Genomic DNA, 21,722 nt, shown 5'->3' on the forward strand with positions numbered 1-21,722 from the left:
AATTTAGATTATTTATTTCTCTTTATGAATTCTGGTAATTTGTATCTTTCAATGAGTTGGTCCACTTTTTCTAGTTAATAAAATCATGGACATAAAGTTATTTGGTATTCTTTCATTATCTTTTTGGCACTCACAGAACCAGTCCTATTTCATTTCTAATATTGGTAATTTGTGTCCTCTTTTTTCTCTGTTAGCCTGGCTGAATGTTTATCAATTTCATTAATTTTTTCAGAGAACCAGCTTTTGGTTATGCTGATATTCTCTATTCTTTCTCTTTTCAGTTTCACTGATTTTTGTGTCAAATTTTATTATTTTCTTCCGCCTCCTTCAGTCTTCAGTTGTTATTCTTTCCCTAGTTTCTTAGAGTGGAAATTTATGTTATTGATCTTATATATTCTTTCCCTAGTACATGAATTTAATGTTACATTATTTGTTATATAACACTACATAAATTTTCCTCTAAGCATTGATTTTACTGCATCCCACATATTTTTATATTATATTTTCATTTACTTTCATATCAAAATATTTTAAATTTCTCTTGAGACACTTTTTTGACCCATGTTTTATTTCCAAGTATGTTGTTTAATTCCAAATACTTGACAATTTCCTAGCTATCTTTTTATTTTTGATTTCTAGTTTAATTTCACTGTGGCCTGAGAAATATGTGTATGATTTCTATTCTTTTAAATTTGTTAAGATGTGTTTTATGACCAAGAATATGGTATATTTTAGCAAATGCTGTGTGAGCTTGAGAAGGTTTTTCAACTATCATTAGATAGAGCATTCTGTAGAGGTCAATTTGGTCAAGTTGACTGTTAGTGTTTTTCAGGTAAACTCTATCAGTGTTTTTATGCTTCTGAGATCTCTCAACCACTGGAAGAGGTGCCTTGAAGACTCCAACTACAATACTGGTTTGTCTATTATTCCTTTCAGTTATATCACTTGTTGCTTCACATATTTTGATGCTTTGTTGGTGAGCACACACATGTTTAAGACTGTGATATCTTCTCAGAGAATTAATCCCTTTATTAGTACATGGTGCCCATCATCATCTCTGATAATTTTCCTTGCCCTGAGGTCTGCTTTTTCTGAAAGTGATATAGGTATTCCGGTTTTCTTTTAATCAATGTTAACATTGTATATACTTTTCTCCATCCTGTAATTTTAACCTTGTTGAGTTTTTATATTTAGAGTGGGTTTCCTGTAGACAACATGTAGTTTTATTCACTCTGATAATCTATGTCTCTTAATTGGTGCATTTATACCACTATCACTTACACTGATTATTGATAGAGTTGGAGTAGTATGTACCACGTATGCAACTTTTTAATATTCTTTGCTTACTTTTCCCCCTTTTTTCTGCTTTCTCTGGATTTCATTGAGCATGTTATATAATTTGAGTTTTCTCTCCTTTCCTAGCATATAAATTATGCTACTTAAAAAATTTTTAAGTTTCCTGAGAGTTTGAAATATATATTTAAATTAATCAAAGTCACTTCTAAATAGTACTATACCACTTCATGTGTAAGATGGCTTTCCCATGAAGAGTATTCACAATTCCTCCCTCCATCCCTTATGGCATTTGTCACTCATTTCACTTATTTATATGCTATAATCACAAAATAAATTGTTACTACTATCCCTATAAACAGTTATATTTTAGATCTATTAAAAAAGAAAAATAGAATATTTTATTTTCATTCGTTCATCATTCTTCAACCTTTTTCTTTATGTAGATCTGAGTTTCAGACTTACATTATTTTACTTCTCCCTAAAGAACTTTTAATATTTCCTTCAGAGCAGGTGTGCTGAGAGTGAATTCCCTTAGTTGTGAGTGTGTATACATGTGGTGTGTGTGTGTACACACACAAGAGAGACAAAGACACAAAAAGTCTTTATGTTCTTTGGAAGGACATCCTTCTGAAGGGTAATCTCACTGGGTATAGAATTCTAGATGCTTCTTTTCTTTCTTTCAATAATTTGAATATTTCACTCTCCTCTTCTTGTTTGTATGATTGCTGATGTGAAGTCCATAGAAAAATTTTTTTTTCTTTTGCTTAGTAAGTAAGATAGTTCCCCTCCCTCCCTTCTGGTTTCTTTAAAGATTTGCTTCTTTTTTTTTTTTTTTCTATAGTGTGACTATATGCCTAAGTATAGTTTTAATTTGTTTATTTCCTTGTTTTGTATTTATGCTGTGTTATTCTCTGAGATTCCTGGATCTGTAGTCTGGTGTCAGCTATTAATTTTGAAGATGTTTTGTCCATTATTACTTCAAATATTTATTTTGCTCCATATTGTCTCTTTCTTCTAATACATTCCTAATACATATATGCTAATTTTTGAAATGTTCCAAGTTCTCAGAGTTTCTGTTCTTCTCTCTCTCTCTCTTTTTTTTTCTTCACTCTTTGTATTTCAGTTTGGGAAGCTTCCATTGGTCTGTCGTGAAGCTCTCTGAATCCTTTCTCAGTGTTTCCATACTGATAAGAGCTTTGAAGTTATTCTTTGTGTTACAGTGTTTTTGATTTCTAGCATTTCCTTTTGAACTTTTATAGAGTTCCCACCTGTCTGCTTACATTAGTCATCTCTTCCTGAATATGGACTTATGTTTTCAATTGGAGCACTTAGCATGCAATTCATAGTTATCTTAAATTGTTTTTCTGATAATTCCAAAATTTGTGTCATATCTGAGTCTGCTATTGATGTTTGCCTTATCTCTTCAGATTTTTTTTTCTTGCTTTTTGGCATGTTTGTAGTTTTTTGTTCAACATGAGTCATGGTGTATTGGGGAATAGGAACCACAGTAAAGAGGTCTTAGTATGAGCATGTATGCTAATCTGGGTAGAAGTTGAGCAGTGATTAATGTTTGCTGTGGCTGTGGATGCCAGTGGCTTTAAATTATTTTTTTATTTTGCTATTATTTTTGTTTCCCTCCTTCACTTTGGTCTTCCCTAGGTAGTCCCTCCTAAGGGTGTGTCTGTATCTTGTAGCTCTTTCAACAATTTCTGCTGTCATTACACTGAAATCCAGTGTGTGTGGTGCTAAGATGTGGGACAGGGGAACGATCCTGTCAACTTATGATTAAATCTTGGTCTTTTAGTGAGTCTGTAACTCTGGGCTAAGACCTTGACAGGAAGGCAAGAGATAGTTGGAGTGGGAAAAATTCCCTTCCCTTATCTGGGATAAGGCTCTGTGTAAAGTCTTTTCCCCTTGAAAAGTAGGCCTTTGTTATGAAGAATACTCTGGGCAGATTTCACAGTGATTACTCTTCCCCTCTTCAGCCGAAGTCACAAGGTCAGAGAACTTTTATGTTCACCGTGAGAACCTGGTAAAGCTCCTGGAAATAAAACCTATGAAAGTGTGGGTGTCATCCAAGACTGCAGCCGCCTTGAGCTTCTTACTCTCACACTAGTCCTCACTCAGCCTCCAGCAAGTCTTCAAAATTACCGTCTAAGTGTCCTTCTCAGTTTATGGCTTCAGCAGCTTCTGCTCGAGGTAAGCAGATCTCATAGGTGACTCCAGATTTGCCTGTCTCTCCAGATTTCAGGGCAGCATGTTCCTGGTCTGATGCATTCAAGAAAAGTCATGGATTTTCAGTTTGTTCTACCTTTTCTTGTTGTAGTCATAGAACTGACAACTTACAAGTTCTTTATACATTGGAGTTTAGACTGGAATTCTGTAACATGAACACATTTATTGTGGTGTTCATCAGGCTTCTTTTTATGAGACAGCATCTTCTCTATGAGTTCATCACATATAGAAGATTTCCATGGAGAAAAGCTAATTGCATAGGGTCTTCTAATTTAGATTTATCAAACAAACAAGGAGTGCACATTCTAGTGTTGTCAAGCATTTTACGTTCAGAAAGCTGAATATCTTTTCATATAGTATTATAGCCTCTGGGTTTAGGAGCTGTGCTGTTTGAACTCTCCGTGGATTAATAAATACTTAACAACTATGTTTATGGTTCCACCTGCATTTTGCAAATGTTCTCTGCATATCTAGTTGACCCGAGTTGGGATCAACTGGCTATCAGTGAAAGACAGAAATATCAAACCCCATCATGAACAGTCACCATTTGGGTAGTTATCAGATAAACAGTGTAAACTGAAATATGCCATCTTGATAAAGTCCGTATGAATGTTACTCCAAACCACATTAATGAAGGGCTATAGAATGGCTACACATAGATACCAGGTAACTTCTCTGCAAGAAGAGAGTATTTCAGATCCAAGTGTCTGTAAGTAGTATGTGTGGCATTTGTTTACTGCTGGAGCAGAAGGTACAGTCTTAGTTGTGAGGTAAGCAATTTTATTTTGAGAATAGAAGGCGGCTGTATTTTTGGAGCTGTGTGTAGAGCTCTGGTTTTCATGTCCTGTTGCAGTATTCTCTTGACTGCCAGACCATCTGCACACAGAACTTGTAGACAAGCTCCAGAAAATGGTTCAAAACATGTATTTCAAACAAAGAAATTAAATGATCTATGTCACTAATTTAATTCATCCTTATCATCCATTTTTCCAGTTGACCTATGATGCACCTCATCTTGATGCCTTCAATACAGTGCTCTTGGCACTTGACAGCTTATCTGGTCATAGTGTAAGCCTGCCTTCTGCCCACTCCCTTACCAACATTCCATTATGAGTTACTTTTAATTAACAAAATTATTTAAAAGAATGGCCAAAGTTGGGGCGAGGACATATTGAATTCATCAAATAAACAGCAGGATGCTGTAATTAAGTCTTTACCTGGAGCCTAACTCTGTTACAATATTGAAATTGATATTACTTCCACCCTCCATCTTCGAGTCTGAAAAAATATATTCATAAATATTAATATATTGTGAACTCTAAAGTGTCGTGCAAACCAAGTTATTAACTCTTTCCAACTCTTTAGTACTGAAAAATTTACAATAGAGTTTTTTTTTCTCAAATGTTTAGTAGATCAAGAGTCTGCCATTTCCAGTTTTATTTATTTATTACATAGATCTTAAAATATTTTAGTTTTTCTATTAATTTATTTGAGACTTCCTTGCAGAATACTGCTTTCTCAAAACTGATAGGAATTTCAGAATTTCTAGAAGGTTGACAACATGAACCATCCAAATACCTTTAAACATAATTAAGATGCTACTGTCTCATTAAATTGCCTACTTCTTACAAAAAAAAATCAAATGTTTCAATTAGAAAAAAATATTTCTCATTATGAAAGGGTAGCAAGAAAGATATTAGTGAATTTAAACAAAGAATTACAGCTACTGCTTTGTGATTTTTGTTCCATGGAATGTTGTTGGCAGACTCTAGGGTGACCTCATTATCCATGCCCCCTGGTGTTCTTGTTTTGTCTAATACTTTTCCTTCTAGTGTGGGTGGGACTTTTGAATTGCTTCTAATTAATAGAATATGACAAAGGTGACACATATAGGTGATATATATGTGTATATATATTACAAAATATTGTAACCCATTTTACTAGTAGATTCTCTCTCTTGCTGGATTTGAAGCAAGCTGCCATATTGTGAGTTGCCATGTGAAGGACATGTGGCAAGAAGTTGAGGATGCCCTCAGGCCCACAGTCTGGCAAACTACAAGGGACTGAATTCTACCAACAAGACTGTAAGTTAGGAAGTCGGGTCTCTTACAGTCAAGTCTCAAATGAGATCACCACTTGGCTGACACCTTGATTGCAGCTTTGTGACACCCTAAGCTAAGCTGTGCTCAGACTCTTGACCCAGAGAAACTGTGAGGCAATAAATGTGTGTTGTTTGAAGCCACAGAGCTTTTAGTACTATTGTTAAACAGCAGCAGGTAAATAATACACTGAGTTTTACAATGTTCTTTTTAATTTAAAGACTGAATATAACTCCTGTGGATGATTTTATTCATTTGCTCTAAATGAATACTCTTGTCAATTTTGCCATATGAATGGGAATGATAGTTAACATTTATTGAACTCTTCCTAGGTACCAGGCATGCACTATCCACTGCATGGGCATTATCTCATTAGTTCTATTTTCCAGCATGGAAGATCCATCTCTTCATCATCATCCATTAAATCAACCAATCAATCTGAAAATCACAATGTACCTCCAATACAGATAGAAAACATTTAATTTTAAGAAATATCTGGTGGATTGTAAAGATTAGAATTCACTGAGCACAAAATTGTATGACTAATAATACAGAATTATTGAAAACAAGCAAAAATATCATAAACTTAAGCAAAATTATTAAAGACATAAACAATTGAATCAGCATGACACTTAGATCATCTCATTCATCCTTCTGAATAACATCAACTTAATGTCTTGAGTTATAAAATTATATGATAAGTGTAATCATCAAAAAGGGATGAAAAACAGAGACAGATTTACCATTTGCAAGCATTAGTCTACAATAAGGCAATAATGCACCCACCAAGAGGAAAAGATGAAACACAAGTTATCAAGCAAAGATATTTATTTCAAATCATGGCGCTCTTTTAAGAAAATCCTTTAAAAAAGAAACAAATAACATGTCACAGACCTACCGGGGATCAGAAAGAGTTTGGGCCATCCCCTTAACATGTTTGATACAAACTTATTACTACCAATCTTCTGGCTGAAAGCAATAAAACAGTTTCATAAAATATTGTTCAAATTTAATATATAGATTATAAAAGGAACCTGGTAATAAAACCATAGAGTAGTATTTTGGTTATATGCAGTATAGTAGTATTCAGTGACATATTCGCTTTTCCTGAAAGTATTAATAGATTCAATTTCTTCAAATGTATTTTTTTATTTGGAGACAATAAAACTTTTAGTTTTTTTCTGAAATATTTGTCGTATATAGGCTTCTGTTCAACTTTATATGGTTATTGTTTTCTTTGAACTAAATTTTATTAATATCTTGTCTTGTCTGAATCCACTTCATTGAGATTTATTCAAATTCATTTTAAAATAAATACATTATTAATATTTCCTTTCACACAACCATATTATCATATTTGAATTTATTTACCTGTAAATATTTCAGTGTATTTATTTTATATTATTTTTCTCATTTTGTTCCAAGTTTTATAGAAATTTACTATAAATTTTGAAATTCTATGTATGTAAGTATGTGGTGCTGTTTTTAAATGAGCAAAACTGTTTCCTTTCCATAAAATTGGAATATATTTTCAACTTTTCCCTAATATAGGTAAGATTAACAGTATTTAACTTTCATCTAGAACTTTTTCCAAATAAATTGAGATATATCTCATACTCTGGCAGATGATAACTTACAGTGACCATATGAGCTGATTTCTCTAGTTTTACAAATGAAGAAGTCAGTCGTGGGATGTTCAAATGACTTACACTTGACCTAGTAGAGAGTAGGAAGCAAAGTCAGGATTAGATCCAGTGATTTTGAGATTCTTAAAGTTCATCTTTATTTAAGTGCAAAAGTTAAGAGTCTTGACTACAATAGTATCTTATTTGTGATTGTCTATATTATTTTGACTTAACATTGTTTTATAAATATTAAACTGTCACTTTTTATTTGTTTGTTTCTCCAGAAACATTTCTTCGGTATAACCACACATAAGTATTACAACTGAGAAGTAATTTATTTTCCATTCCTTGTTTATTTTGTGTTTATTGTTTCCTTGCATCTTGTTATGAGTTCATGAATAGAGTGGAAAAGAAGGGGTTAATATGTTCTGCCACTCCAAAATTACTACCCACACCAAAATCATAGCTTAGTTTCGTTTCAAAACACATGTTTGCCATTTTTAATTACAGACTCAGTGATTAAGAATGGAATGAAAAAGAGACATGACTAAGGAGCAATTCAAATAAACAAAGAATTAAGATGTTGTAATATGTTTATGAAGACTAGAGACATCTGTAATATTCCAACTAAATAGTACAAATAATGCACTTTTTTTTAATAAGAGCATTGAGTACCATAAAATATCAAAATAAAATATTAAAATCCTGAATTATTTTTCCTTTGTCTTCTAGTGTATGCCAAGTTCTGAGTTTTTTCTTTATTCCAATGTATATTGTGTTCACTACTTCTGACTCATGAGATTTGAATCTTCTTTATTAAAGAGAATCTATATTGTGTTCAAACAATATCATGTTAATCAAATCTTGAATTAGTTATGCTTGTCCTGTAGGACTATTCACTTAGACCACTCTATTCAAAAGGAAGATATGTGATGTTTAATAGGAGTTAAATATTCTGATCCCATAGAATTTCTCTTTTATTGAAAGAGAAATGAAAGTGGAATAGCTTTTATCACCTGGGATTGTATCAGTCAAGATCCAGTTGCAGGAACTCTTAGGCATTCTAGCTGTTTCAGTAAAGACATTTAGGGAATGAGTTTCTTTCAGAATTATTGTGATGGTGCTAGAAACAGAAATGTCCCACCATGGACACTATGACTTCTGCCACATGAATCAGCAAGGTGGGAAAACAGCTGGTACATGAAATAATTAACTTCAACAAAACACTAAAGTAAATGTGATCCAGAGCTTAGGAATTAGCTGCAGCTACAAATGATATAATTGTTGCTTCTCAACATACACAAATTTGACACTGGCACAACAGTGTGGACATGCATCCATGGCTGTGCTGGCTGGCAGAGAAAGAGCTAAAGCAAAATGAAGATGGCATCTGTATATGTTTACCTAACAAATTCCATGTGTGTGCCTTTAAATAGAGGAACATGGTGTGAAGAACCATGGATGAGAGAGTGTCTGAAAAAAAGGCCGCTAGAAATACATACTAAAGGTAGACTGGAAGGTTTGAATAGAGGGTGAATGTCAAGCTATAATACCCACTCTAGTGTTCTGAATTTTTTGTTTTTTCTCATTTGTCATACTGTTCAATATCTTCTTCTGAGTCCCTTGGATTTATCTGTGAGGACCACCCTTTACCATATTTTAGAAAACAGTGTTTTAGACTGTGGCATAAAACAATTTATTATTGCTTTTTAAAATTTTATTTTATTTTAAATTTTAGGCATCCTTCATGGGCTGAAATTTTACAGGCATTTGTTAGAAACTATATGAATTCCAGGCATCATCCTAGGTTCAGAGAAAACAAAATTATTTATTTTCCTTGCTCTTTTGGTAGTATGCCACTCGATACAATACAATTAAGATAAAGAAGTAGAAGGAAGAACAGAAAGAAGAAAGTAGAATTAAAGATTTAAGAGCATTTATTCAGTCTCTACATAAAGGAAAGAATTACAAATTTTAAAAAGGTAGGTGTTTATAAAGGAAAACAAATAGATTTAACAACAATAGCAACAACAACCAAAAAAAATTTGAGACCCCCATTGATTAAGGCAACAAACATGAATTATTTCATTAAAAAGGGAAAACAAATAGCTAATATATAAAAATAGAGTAGAAATACATGTTAAAGGAAAACACACCTTTTTACCACTTAAATGGGTCAGGATTTAAGATGTTCTATTCAAATATATTTGTTCCTTGGTTTTGCTGGGAGGAGAATTCTGACATACTTCAGTTTTGAATATAAATTGGTATATAATTTTTGGAAAGCAACCCGGCAATGAGTAATAAGAGTCATTAAAAGTTTAGATTCTTCGGGCACCTGGGTGGCTTGTTGGTAAAGCATAGGACGCTTGGTTTCATCTCAGGTTGTGATTGCAGGATCTTGAGATCCAGCCCAGCATTAGGCTCTGCCCTCAGCAGGGAATTTGCTTGGGATTCTCTCTCTCCTTCTCCCTCTGCCCCTCCCCTCTGTGTGCTCGCTCTCCCTGTCTCTTTCTCTCTAAAATAAATAAATAGATCAATCAATCAATCTTTTAAAAAAAGTTTAGATTCTTTTAATTTTTTTTTTTTTAAGATTTTATTTATTTGACAGAGACACAGCAAGAGAGGGAGCACAAGCAGGGAGAGTGGGAGAGGGAGAAGCAGGCTTCCCGCCGAGCAGGGAGCCCAATGCGGGGCTCGATCCCAGGACCCTGGGATCATGACCTGAGCCAAAGGGAGACGCTTAACCATCTGAGCCACCCAGGCGCCCCTCTTTTAAACTTTTTATAATGTGACTAAAAATGGTAGAAGTTGTATCTGTTTTCTCATCTCTGTATCTTGTGCAGCTTTTAAAGTACCTGACATGAAGATAATTTTTAATAAATTTTGCTGGATGAATGAATGAAGATTTATCAAAGCATAAATTTCAATAGTAAAATAACCTAAAAAAATCCTGATTGTCAGCATTAGAGGAAGATTTAATTTTTGGCCTAGTCATATGACAAAATGTTATTCAGCCAATAAAATAATACACATATAAAATTATTATAATGACAAAGGAATGCTCTTTAAGCAATAATACAAAATAAAGTAGTCTTATCATAGTCTATGCTTCATTATCTCAAATAAATTTAAATTGAAGATATGATAACATTTTAGCTTTGGGTCAAAGTTACTTGTGTTCTTAGAATCAGCTCTTCTGGAGGGACTCTTCCAATACTTCACTCGCCTATTTTTTTTTTTTTTTTTTCACTCGCCTATTGATGATGGAAGTTACAGTTCAAATTGTTCAGTATTTTCAAAATTTTTCATTTTAAGACTTCTTTGACATAACAAATATATAAATTACCTATAAGTCAAAGACATCCATTGTCTTTATTCTCACTATATTCTAACGTGAAATTCAATGTCAGATTCATTTTAATAGTAAGGCAGTTTTTGACTATTACCCATATTAACATACGTTTAGTTTGAGATAAATTGGTAGTTATACCTGTAAAGATAAAATATGCCCGACACTTGACATATTATGTATTTCAACAAAAGAATAGATTGTCACAAGCAGTTGTTGGACTGAACACTTTCTCCAAATTATGGTATGTAATTACTAGTTTGTGGCAAATGCCACAGTATTGAGAAGCCTAGTCTCACATTTAGTATAAGCAATTTCCATTCCAGCGGGTTTGCTCACATACTCACATGTACTATATTATGAAGGATTTTAAAGCTAACCCTTCATTTTGTTTCTCCCATAAGTGTGATGTTAAAAAATATGATTTTAGTTTCCATCATGTAGTTTCAGATTTATTTACATACACTGGTTGTTCCACATAATCTTTGAAATTGAACACTGGCCAGAATTTAAAAAAAATAAGCAAACATATATATTATATAAGTGTGTGTGTGTGTGTGTGTGTGTGTGTGTGTAAAGCAAAGAGATATAGATAATGGAAAAAGAAAGCTAAGTACCAAATAATACAGGCCAAAAAAATTTTATAAAAGACTAGATAGGATAAATGTTTAGAAAAAAATAACTTTTGTCTCTATCCTGTGTTGCCTTGAGGAAATTACTGCCTGCTTCTCTACAGAAATGGACAGCAACAGCCTAGACATCAGTGTCCTCATGAAATAAGTACAGACTACCAGTTGTCTTCAGGCACTGAATATCCCACCCTACTATCCAAAAATCCCTAGTGCTGTGGATTACAATTTAGGGAGATCATGAGTTCCCAGTCATAATACACCTCACAGTTTAAAATTCAAGACTACAAAAGGTCAGAAGGTAAAAAGAAAAAAGTGCAGTTGATGCAAAACAGATATTGAAATTTTGAATCATATTCAAAATATTGACTTTATACATATACACACATACATATGTTAAAAAAAAGATTACAAATGGGAGCAGTCAACAATGGTCATCTGGTAGAGTTTTCAGTACAAATCTTATCTCCCATGCTCTAAAACAGTGGCCAGCAAATGTCAGCCTTCAGGCCAAATTGGGCCTTCTTCTTGTTTTTGTAAATGAAGTTTTATTGGAACATAGCCATACCCAGTACTTTCTATATTATTTATAGCTGATGTCACATTACAAGGGTATGGCAGAAACTGTCTGATCCTCAAAACCTAAAATATTTACTATCTTGCCTTTTATAGAAAACTTTTGCCAATCCCTGCTCTAAACTCACAGACTGAAGCCTGGCTTTTGATTCCCTCTCAGCACACATTACATGTTACCAGCACAGCCAACACCTACCAGAGCAAGAGCTCACAAGCCAAAATAACTAAACACATGAGAAAAGCAGTACCTCAGAGAAAGTCAAACTGGACAAATTAGGCCATAATGAGGAGAGAATTTTGATAGATGGAACAAGACTCTAAAATTAGTACATTAAAGATAGAAAGGTAATTGATGGCCACCGTCAATACAAAACAAGAATTAAAATTCATTCAAAATGAAATAGACAGGGGCACCTGGGTGGCTCAGCTGGTTAAGTGACCAACTTTTGATCTCAGCTTAGGTCTTGATCTCAGGGTTGTGAGTTTAAGCCCCCCATTGGGATCCACACTGGGCATGGAGCCTACTTAATAAAAATAAATAAATAAATAAATAAATAAATAAATAAATAAATAAATAAAATGAAGTAGACAATATTAAGTATGAAAAAATATGAGTTGATATAAAGAGAACTAAATGTTAATCAGTATTAAGGTTAAATGCCTATATTTGAACAGTGAAATTGTGAGTTGGAACATCAGATTGAGGATTTTTCACAGAAGGCAGCAAGAAACGCTATGAACTGGCTTATGGACGAATACCAAGAAATAAGATTTTTCCAAAGGAATTAAAAAATGGAAAGAGAAAAATATTCCAAGAAATAAAGTAGTTTGGGGATATCTGGATGGCTCAGTCGGCTAAGCATCTCACTTTTGATCTCAGCTCAGGTCTTGAGCTCAGCTCTTAAGCCATGCATTGGGCTCCATGCTGGTTGTGAAGCCTACTAAAAAACAAAAAACAAAAAAAAAGATAAAAAAGGAGGTTTTTGTTTTTGTTTTGTTTTTTATTCTTTAATATGCCAGGCTATTATTTACTACTAAAAAATTATTAAAATAATTTAAAAATTATCAAATTTTAAAATATTTTCTTAAAAGATCAAAAAGCTGACATTATATGATAGGAATTACCATATAAAGTTTAGGAAAAGATGAGAACCTACAGAGCTAACTTCAACATTAAAGTAGCTCTTGCCCTGAAGACATTTACCAAAATTTTAAATAAAACATTTAATTTTTAAGTTGTGGTAGGATATGAAAACTAAGAAAAAGCTCAGACATCTCTGAGAGTGCGGAGTCTAATAGGTAATCTTCTATTAAAGCTGTAGGTCCCAAATTGTAAGTCCAGTTGAGATAACTAGATATATATACCTAGTCACCCTGCCTTCTCCAAAACACTGAGAATAAAGTTGCCTTGGAACTGATTAGAATAGGCAATGGAGAAACATGTCTAAGAGTCGCAGTCACAAGGCTGCTCTCAAAATCACAAGGTAGCATAGGAAAAAAACAAAACAAAACAAAACAAACAAAAAACAACCAACCAAACAAACAAAAAAACCAACAAAACTCAAGTTATGAATTAACTGTATTTGCTTGTTCCAAGATTCACTTTTTGCCAAGGGGTGGGGGGACATCCTATTTTAACATTTAGTAGTCAGAATGTATATTATCTTTGCTAAAGACCCAGCAGCAATTGTGACTTAATTATTGACTGTACAAGAACATCAACTATGCAGTATCAGTATGTTAGGAAAAAAAATCAAAGACAAAATAATGGAGTACTTTTTCAATAAATACTCACTTTGAGCTAATTTTCAATGTGAAAAAGATCTTAAGGGTACTTTGTCCAATTTATCTTGCTTATAGCTTCCTTTTTATACATATAAAAGAATGACACATAACAACAATCAAAATTAGTTTTAAAAAGTCTTTAAATAAAAATCCAGTTATGGAAAAACATTTTTTTTGTGTGTGTGGTTTACTTGTCAGCATTACTTAGTGATTTATAAAATGCTATTGCTTTTCTATTCCTTTTATTGCTTTATTTTATTTTTTTAATTTAGCTTCAGTGAAAACAGTAGCAGTTGCTGACTAGTAGTAATCCACATATACCTAATAGAAGCCATTACAGAAGCACATCTCTCTTAAGCCTCAAGGAACATCACAAATAATTTGCCAATTAAAATGAACAATTAAGATTCAAACTTTACTAGTTAAACGAAGAAATTATTTACTATGAGCAGAAACTAGCAATAACAATGGAAAGCAGAAACAGATGATTACATATTTCTGATACTGGCATTGTCAGACACATATTTAAAACAGTATCAAAACTATGTTTAACATATTCAAAGAAATAGAAAACAAGCTTGAAAATATCTGTGGGGTATAGTTAACTACAAAACACAACAGGATATTAAGGTATAAGAATTCAGTAATTAAACTGAAAAATAAATGGATGAGTTTAGAAGTAGGTTAGACACAGCTGAAAAGAGAATTAGTGAATTGGAATACAAGTAAGAAAAATTATTCAGAATTAAGCATAAAGGAAATGAAAGAGAAAAATATTAAAGTGATATTATAAGACATAGAAGGTATCATGAGAAGTACTAATATATGTCTAAGTAGAGTTACAGAAGGAAAAACAAGGAGAAAGAAACCCAGAGTAATACCTGCAAATATAATGGCTGAACATTTTGCAGAAATAATGAAAGAATGATCTGTATCATGAAGACTTCAATTTCCAAGCAGGATTACAAAACCACTTTATATCTACTCATATACCAAAATAAAACTGCAAAATACCAAAAATAAAGGGCATTTTAACAAGAGTAAGTGAAAAATATCTCTTGAGCAAGAGATAAAAAGAAATTAGAACAAAATTGACAGCAAAGTGAAAGTAAAACTTCTGTGTAATTAACTGTTTATAAATATGAATAATGATTTTTGAGAAAAAAGATTCATGTGAATTGAACTATCAATGTATAGTATTAGAAATACTCTTATTGATTTATTTTCTTTTTTCATATTTGCACTAGAATGGCATATGACAAAAAATCTTTGTCTAAATGACTTTAAAATAATTTTGAGTTTTGAATTTTATTCTATATTTTTATATCTCCAGCGTTTTTTTTTGATTGTTCCACTTTTTAAATTTTTCATTGTTATGTTAATCACCATACATTACAACATTAGTTCTTGATGTAGTGTTCCATGATTCATTGTTTGTGCATAACACCCAGTGCTCCACGCAGAATGTGCCCTCCTTAATACCCATCACCAGGCTAGCCCATCCCCCCACCTTCCTCCCCTCTAGAAACCTGTTTGTTTTTCAGAGTCCATGGTTCATCTCCTCCTCCAATTTCCCCCCTTCATTCATTCCCCCCTTCAGCTGAATTCCTGAGACCAGACGAAATCCAGGTCTCCTACTCCTCCGCCATCTTGCTCCACCCCCTGAATTTTATTCTTAAAGAAAAAAATCTTCCAGGAACAGGGGGCACTATAAAATATTTCTACCAGCAGCTGCTATTTTAAAGGAAATTCAAAAAGATATATTTCAAGCAGAATGCAAATGGTCCAGGATAGAATGCTTGTGTTAGAATGCAGACTGAAAAGAAAAAAAAAAAAGCGTGAAGTACATTATTGTCTTTTTAAAACCAAAATTGCTGTGTAAGGTTAAAATAAAATGAAGAATTGAAAAGAAATACCAAATTAAGATGTAAGTTGAAAAGTAAACGAATGTATATAAAATGTGTTGTTCAAGAAGAAGCCTCTTTTTTGCTTAAGGTATTGAATTATTATAAACCTCAAGAAGAATGTATTTTTTAATTTATAGAGGTAAAACTAAAATAGCCAAAACAGAGCACATATCATCCAATGTAGTAGAGGAAGATGAAAGAAATATCTAATTAATTAAAAGCAAGTAAGAAACACAGAAATAAGCAAAAACATACAACTAGAGAAAAAATAACAAAATTGGATAGAAGATAGAAATATAAGAGCAATTGTAAATTGCTTACATTTACATTAATTTACATTAAATGTAAATAGATAAAAAGCTCCAGTTAAGAGAAAATAATTAGGATGTTGATTTTCATAAAATGAACATATTTTCAAAAATAATACTGTGTCAAAAGACACGTTTAAAACATTAGGGTATAGAGAATACTTGGTGAAAGGATAGAAAAAAATTTGCCATGATAATATTAAAGAATACTGGTTACCTGTCCACATATTAGACAAAAATAGACTTTAAAGGAAAGTACATTATTTGGAATAAAGAATCACATCTTAATCAGAAAATGTTTAAGTCATGAAAAATATATAAATATTTTATATAATATATACATATATAATGTCTTAAAATACAGAACAAGAATAGCTATATAACCATAAGGAGATTTAAATCTTCAATCAAAAATGCAGGTTTAGGGGGGCTTGGGTGGCTCAGTTGTTAAGTGTCTGCCTTTGGCTCAGGTCATGATCCCAGGGTCCTGTGATCAAGCCCTGCATTGGGCTCCCTGCTCCATGGGAGCCTGCTTCTCCCTTTCCCACTCCCCCTGCTTGTGTTCCCTCTCTTGCTGTGTCTCTCTCTGTCAAATAAATAAATACAATCTTTAAAAAAATGCAGATTTAACATGCCTCTTTTAGTATCAACACACGAAGCCAGCAGAAAATCAGAAATGATATATAAGATTTGAGTAGCATAATTAATAAATAACTTAATGGTTGTGGATAGAACCTTGCACCCAAGAACTACAGAATTCACATTCTTTTTGGAGTGTTATCAGTTCATTTGATGTCTTGAGACAGGATGAGATCACCAAGGCAGAGAGCTTAGAAAAGAGAAGGGAACAATTTGTTCAACTCTGGGGTGCTAAATAGTAAAACATCTGAGACTGAAAAATAATGGTCCATGAGGCAGGATGGTATCCTGAAAGGCAAATGAGTAGTTAATCAAGGAGAAAGAAGTGCCCATCAGCTGCCACCCTGATAGGAAAAAAATCAGTAGGGAGCCTGGGTGGCTCAGTCAGTTAAATGCCTGTCTTCAGCTCAGGTCATGATCCCAGAGTCCTGGGATTGAGCCTTGCATCAGGCTCCCTGCTCAGCGGGGAGTCTGCTTCTGCTTCTCTCTCTGCCCCACCTTCCCACTTGTGTTCTCTCTCTCTCAAATAAATAAATAAAATCTTTAAAAAAATGGCAAAACTTAAAGATAAAAAAAGAAACTCAAAGTTATCAAGAGAAAAACAATTAGTCCCATATGACAGAAACTCTATGACTGTCAGCTGATCTTTTCCCAGAAACTTTGCAGGCAAGAAGAAAGTAGCAGGGAGTGCCTGAGTGGCTCAGTTGGTTAAGTGTCTGATTCTTGGTCTCAGCTCAGGTCTTGATTTCAGAGTCCTGTGATCTCAAGGTTGTGAGTTCAAGCCCCATGTTGGGTATGGAGCCTACTTAAACAAAACAAAAAACAGGGAGTGGCAGGATATATTCAAAGTGCTGAAAAAGAAAAAAAACTTACAACTAAGAATAATTTACCTGGCAAGATTATTGTTCAGAATTGAAGGAGAGATAAAGAGTTTCCCAGAAAACCAAAACCTAAGGGAGTTTATCACCACTGAACCAGCCTTATAAGAAATGTTAAAGGGGGGGGGCGGAGCAAGATGGCAGAGGAGTAGGAGACCTGGATATCGTCTGGTCTCAGGAATTCAGCTGGATAGGGATCAAACCATTCTGAACACCTACGAACTCAACAGGAGATCGAAGAGGAGAGTAGCAACAACTCTCTGAACAGAGAAGCGACCACTTACTGGGAGGTAGGACGTGCGGAGAAGTGAATCTGAGGCGATATTCGGGAGGATAGATGGCGGGGGAGGGCACTCCATCGGCCGCTTCTGGCAAGTGATAGAGCCGCGGAGCACAAAATCGGAACTTTTAGAAGTCGGCTCCGCTGAGGGACGTTGCTGCAGTGGCTAAGTGGGGGGTGGAACCCTCGCGGGACAGTGTGGTCTCAGGACCCTCGGGGTCACAGAAAGACCGGGGGTGCCTGAGTGCGCCAGAGCTCCCAGGTATTGGAGCGGGGAAGCCGGCTGCAGAGACGGAGCCGAGGTGCAGGCTCTCAGCTCGGGGTTGCTATAGACTGTGATCCGCAGCCCAGTCAGGCCACTGCTCCTCCAGCAGGAACCGAACAAGCAGCAGATCCAGGGAGACTCCCCTTCCTCCCCGGGGAGGAGCGGCATGGGAGCGCACCGCAGGGATCTGCTGGGTTTGGAGACTCCACACGGGGTTGGGCGCCAGAGATAGAAACGCTCGTCACAGGCCCGGTGAGCACGGAGTGCGGCCGGAGACCGGGGAGACGGGAGTGACGGGCTACTTTTCTCTGGGGGTGCACTGAGGAGCGGGGCCCCGAGTTCTCGGCTCCTCTGGGGCTGAGATTGGGAGGCTGCCATTTTCACTGTCATCCTCCAAAGCCGAAGGGAAAGCTTGCAGGGAACAAAAGCCCCTGAGAGCAAACCCGAGCAGCTTGCTTAGCCCGGACTGACAAGGGCGGGGCAATTCTGCCTCCGGCAAAGACGTTTGGGAACCACGGCAACAGGCCCCTCCCCCAGAAGATCAGCGCGAACAGCCAGCAAGCCAAGACCAAGTTTACCGATCAAAGAGAACGGGAGAACTCCAGTGCTAAGGGAATACTGCACATAGAATTCATGGCTTTTTTACCATGGTTCATTAGTTTTTCAAAGTTAATTTTTTAACGTTTTTTTTAAATTTCTCTTTTTCCCTTTTTCAACCAACATCTTATCAATCCCTTTTTTTAAAAAAACATTTTTTCATTTTTCAGTTTTAGAGTCATATTTTATCCCTTCATGGTAGTTACCCTTATTTTTGGCATATATATATAAGTTGTTCTCTCTTTAAAATTTTGAGATACGGTTTCTTCTAACAGATCAAAATATACCCTAAATCACTAGTGTATGGCTTTGTTCTAGTCTCCTGCCTGATCACATTCTCTCCCTTTTTTTTTTTAAATCTTCTTCTTTCTTTTTTCAAACAACTTCTTATCGTATCAATTCCTTTTATAAAATCTTTTATAATTTTCATGTTTACAGTCATCTTCCATCCCTTCATTGTATCAACCCTTATTTTGTACATATATAAGTCTTTCTCCCTTTAAAATTTTAGGAGGCACTTTTTTCTAACAGACCAAAATATGCCCAAAATCTAGTGTGTGGCACTGATCTATGCACTAACCTGATCATATTTGATCATATTCGGGTTTTTTTGTATTGTTCTGTTTTTGTTTTTATCTTTTTCTTTTTGTTTTTTTTTTCTTCTTTCTTTTTTCTTTCTTTCCCTTTCTTTTCCCCTGGTTTCAGGTCTTTTCTGATTTGTATAGAGTATATTTGCTGGGGACGTTGTTAACCTACTAGCATTTTGTGCTCTCATTCATCTATTCTCCTCTGGACAAAATGACAAGACGAAAAAAATCACCTCAGCAAAAAGAACAAGAGGTAGTACCGTCAGCCAGGGACCTACTCAATATGGACATTAGTACAATGTCAGACCTAGAGTTCAGAATCATGACTTTAAAGATATTAGCTGGGCTTGAAAAAAGCATAGAAATTATGAGAGAAACCCTTTCTGGAGAAATAAAAGAACTAAAATCTAACCAAGTCGAAATCAAAAAGGCTATTAATGAGGTGCAATCAAAAATGGGGGCACTGGGCGCCTGGGTGGCTCAGTTGGTTAAGCGACTGCCTTCGGCTCAGGTCATGATCCTGGAGTCCCTGGATCGAGTCCCGCCTCGGGCTCCCTGCTCAACAGGGACTCTGCTTCACCCTCTGACCCTCCCCCTCTCATGTAGTCTCTCTCTCTCAAATAAATAAAATCTTAAAAAAAAATGGGGGCACTAACTGCTAGGATAAATGAGGCAGAAGAGAGAATCAGCAATATAGAAGACCAAATGATGGAAAATAAAGAGGCTGAGAAAAAAGAGAGAACCAACTACAGGATACGAGGGCAAATTTCGAGAGATAAACGATAGGATAAGAAGAAACAACATTAGAATAATTGGGATCCCAGAAGAAGAAGAAAGAGAGAGAGGGGCAGAAGGTATATTGGAGCAAATAATAGCAGAGAACTTCCTTAACGTGAGGAAGGAAACAGGCATCAAAATCCAGGAGGCACAGAGAACCCCTCTCAAAATCAATAAAAATAGGTCAACACCCCAACATCTAATAGTAAAACTTATGAGTCTCAGAGACAAAGAGAAAATCCTGAAAGCAGCTCGGGAGAAGAGATATGTAACCTACAATGGTAGAAACATTAGATTGGCAAAAGACCTATCCACAGAGACCTGGCAGGCCAGAAAGGACTGGCATGATATCTTCAGAGCACTAAACGAGAAAAATATGCAGCCAAGAATACTATATCCAGCTAGGCGATCATTGAAAATAGAAGGAGAGATAAAAAGCTTCAAGGACAAACAAAAAACTAAAGGAATTTGCAAACACGAAATCAGCCCTCCAAGAAATACTGAAAGGGGTCCTCTAAGCAAAGAGAGAGACTAAAAGCAGCACAGAACAGAAAGAAACAGAGACAATATACAGTAACAGTCACCTTACAGGCAATACAATGGCACTAAATTCATACCTTTCAATAGTTACCCTGAATGTAAATGGGCTAAATGCCCCAAACAAAAGACACAGGCTATCAGATTGGATTAAAAAACAAGACCCATCAATATGCTGTCTGCAAGAGACTCATTTTAGACCCAAAGACACCCCCAGATTGAAAGTGAGGGGGGTGGAAAACCATTTACCATGCTAACGGACACCAAAAGAAAGCTGGGGTGGCAATCCTTATATCAGACAAATTAGATTTTAAAACAAAGACTGTAATAAGAGATGAAGAAGGACACTATATCCTACTTAAAGGGTCTATCCAACAAGAAGATCTAACAATTGTAAATATCTATGCCCCTAACATGGGAGCAGCCAATTATATAAGGCAATTAATAACAAAAGCAAAGAAACACATTGACAGCAATACAATAATAGTGGGGGACTTTAACACCCCCCTGACTGAACTGGACAGATCATCTAAGCAAAAGATCAACAAGGAAATAAAGACTTTAAATGACACACTGGACCAAATGGACTTCACAGACATATTCAGAACATTCCATCCCAAAGCAACGGAATACACATTCTTCTCTAGTGCCCATGGAACATTCTCCAGAATTGATCACATCCTAGGTCACAAATCAGGTCTCAACCGGTACCAAAAGTTTGGGATTATTCCCTGCATATTTTCAGACCACAATGCTTTGACACTAGAACTCAATCACAAGAGGAAAGTCAGAAAGAACTCAAATACATGGAGGCTCCTACTAAAGAATGAATGGGTCAACCAGGAAATTAAAGAAGAATTAAAAAATTCATGGAAACCAATGAAGATGAAAACACAACTGTTCAAAATTTTTGGGATACAGCAAAGGCAGTCCTGAGAGGAAAGTATAGAGCAATACAAGCCTTTCCCAAAAAACAAGAAAGGTCTCAAATACACAACCTAACCCTACACCTAAAGGAGCTGGAGAAAGAACAGCAAAGAAAGCCTAAACCCAGCAGGAGAAGAGAAATAATAAAGATCAGAGCAGAAATCAATGAACTAGAAACCAAAAGAACAGTAGAACAGATCAATGAAACTAGGAGCTGGTTCTTTGAAAGAATTCACAAGATTGATAAACCCCTGGCCAGACTTATCAAAAGCAAAGAGAAATGACCCAAATCCACAAAATCATGAATGAAAGAGGAGAGATCACAACCAACACCAAAGAAATACAAACAATTATAAGAACATATTATGAGCAACTCTATGCCAGCAAATTAGATAACCTGGAAGAAATGGGTGCATTCCTAGA

At 35.1% G+C, this 21,722-nt stretch overlaps 1 pseudogene; it reads right to left on the minus strand.

The window, feature by feature from the left end:
• Positions 1-21,722, minus strand: part of LOC141372543 (AKT-interacting protein-like) — a 71,681-nt pseudogene that overhangs the window by 46,486 nt on the left and 3,473 nt on the right.

This window comes from Callorhinus ursinus, unplaced genomic scaffold (assembly GCF_003265705.2).
Source record: "Callorhinus ursinus isolate GAN/ISIS: 27379988/994484 unplaced genomic scaffold, GSC_fseal_2.0 scaffold4, whole genome shotgun sequence".
NCBI classification, from domain to species: Eukaryota; Metazoa; Chordata; class Mammalia; order Carnivora; family Otariidae; genus Callorhinus; species Callorhinus ursinus.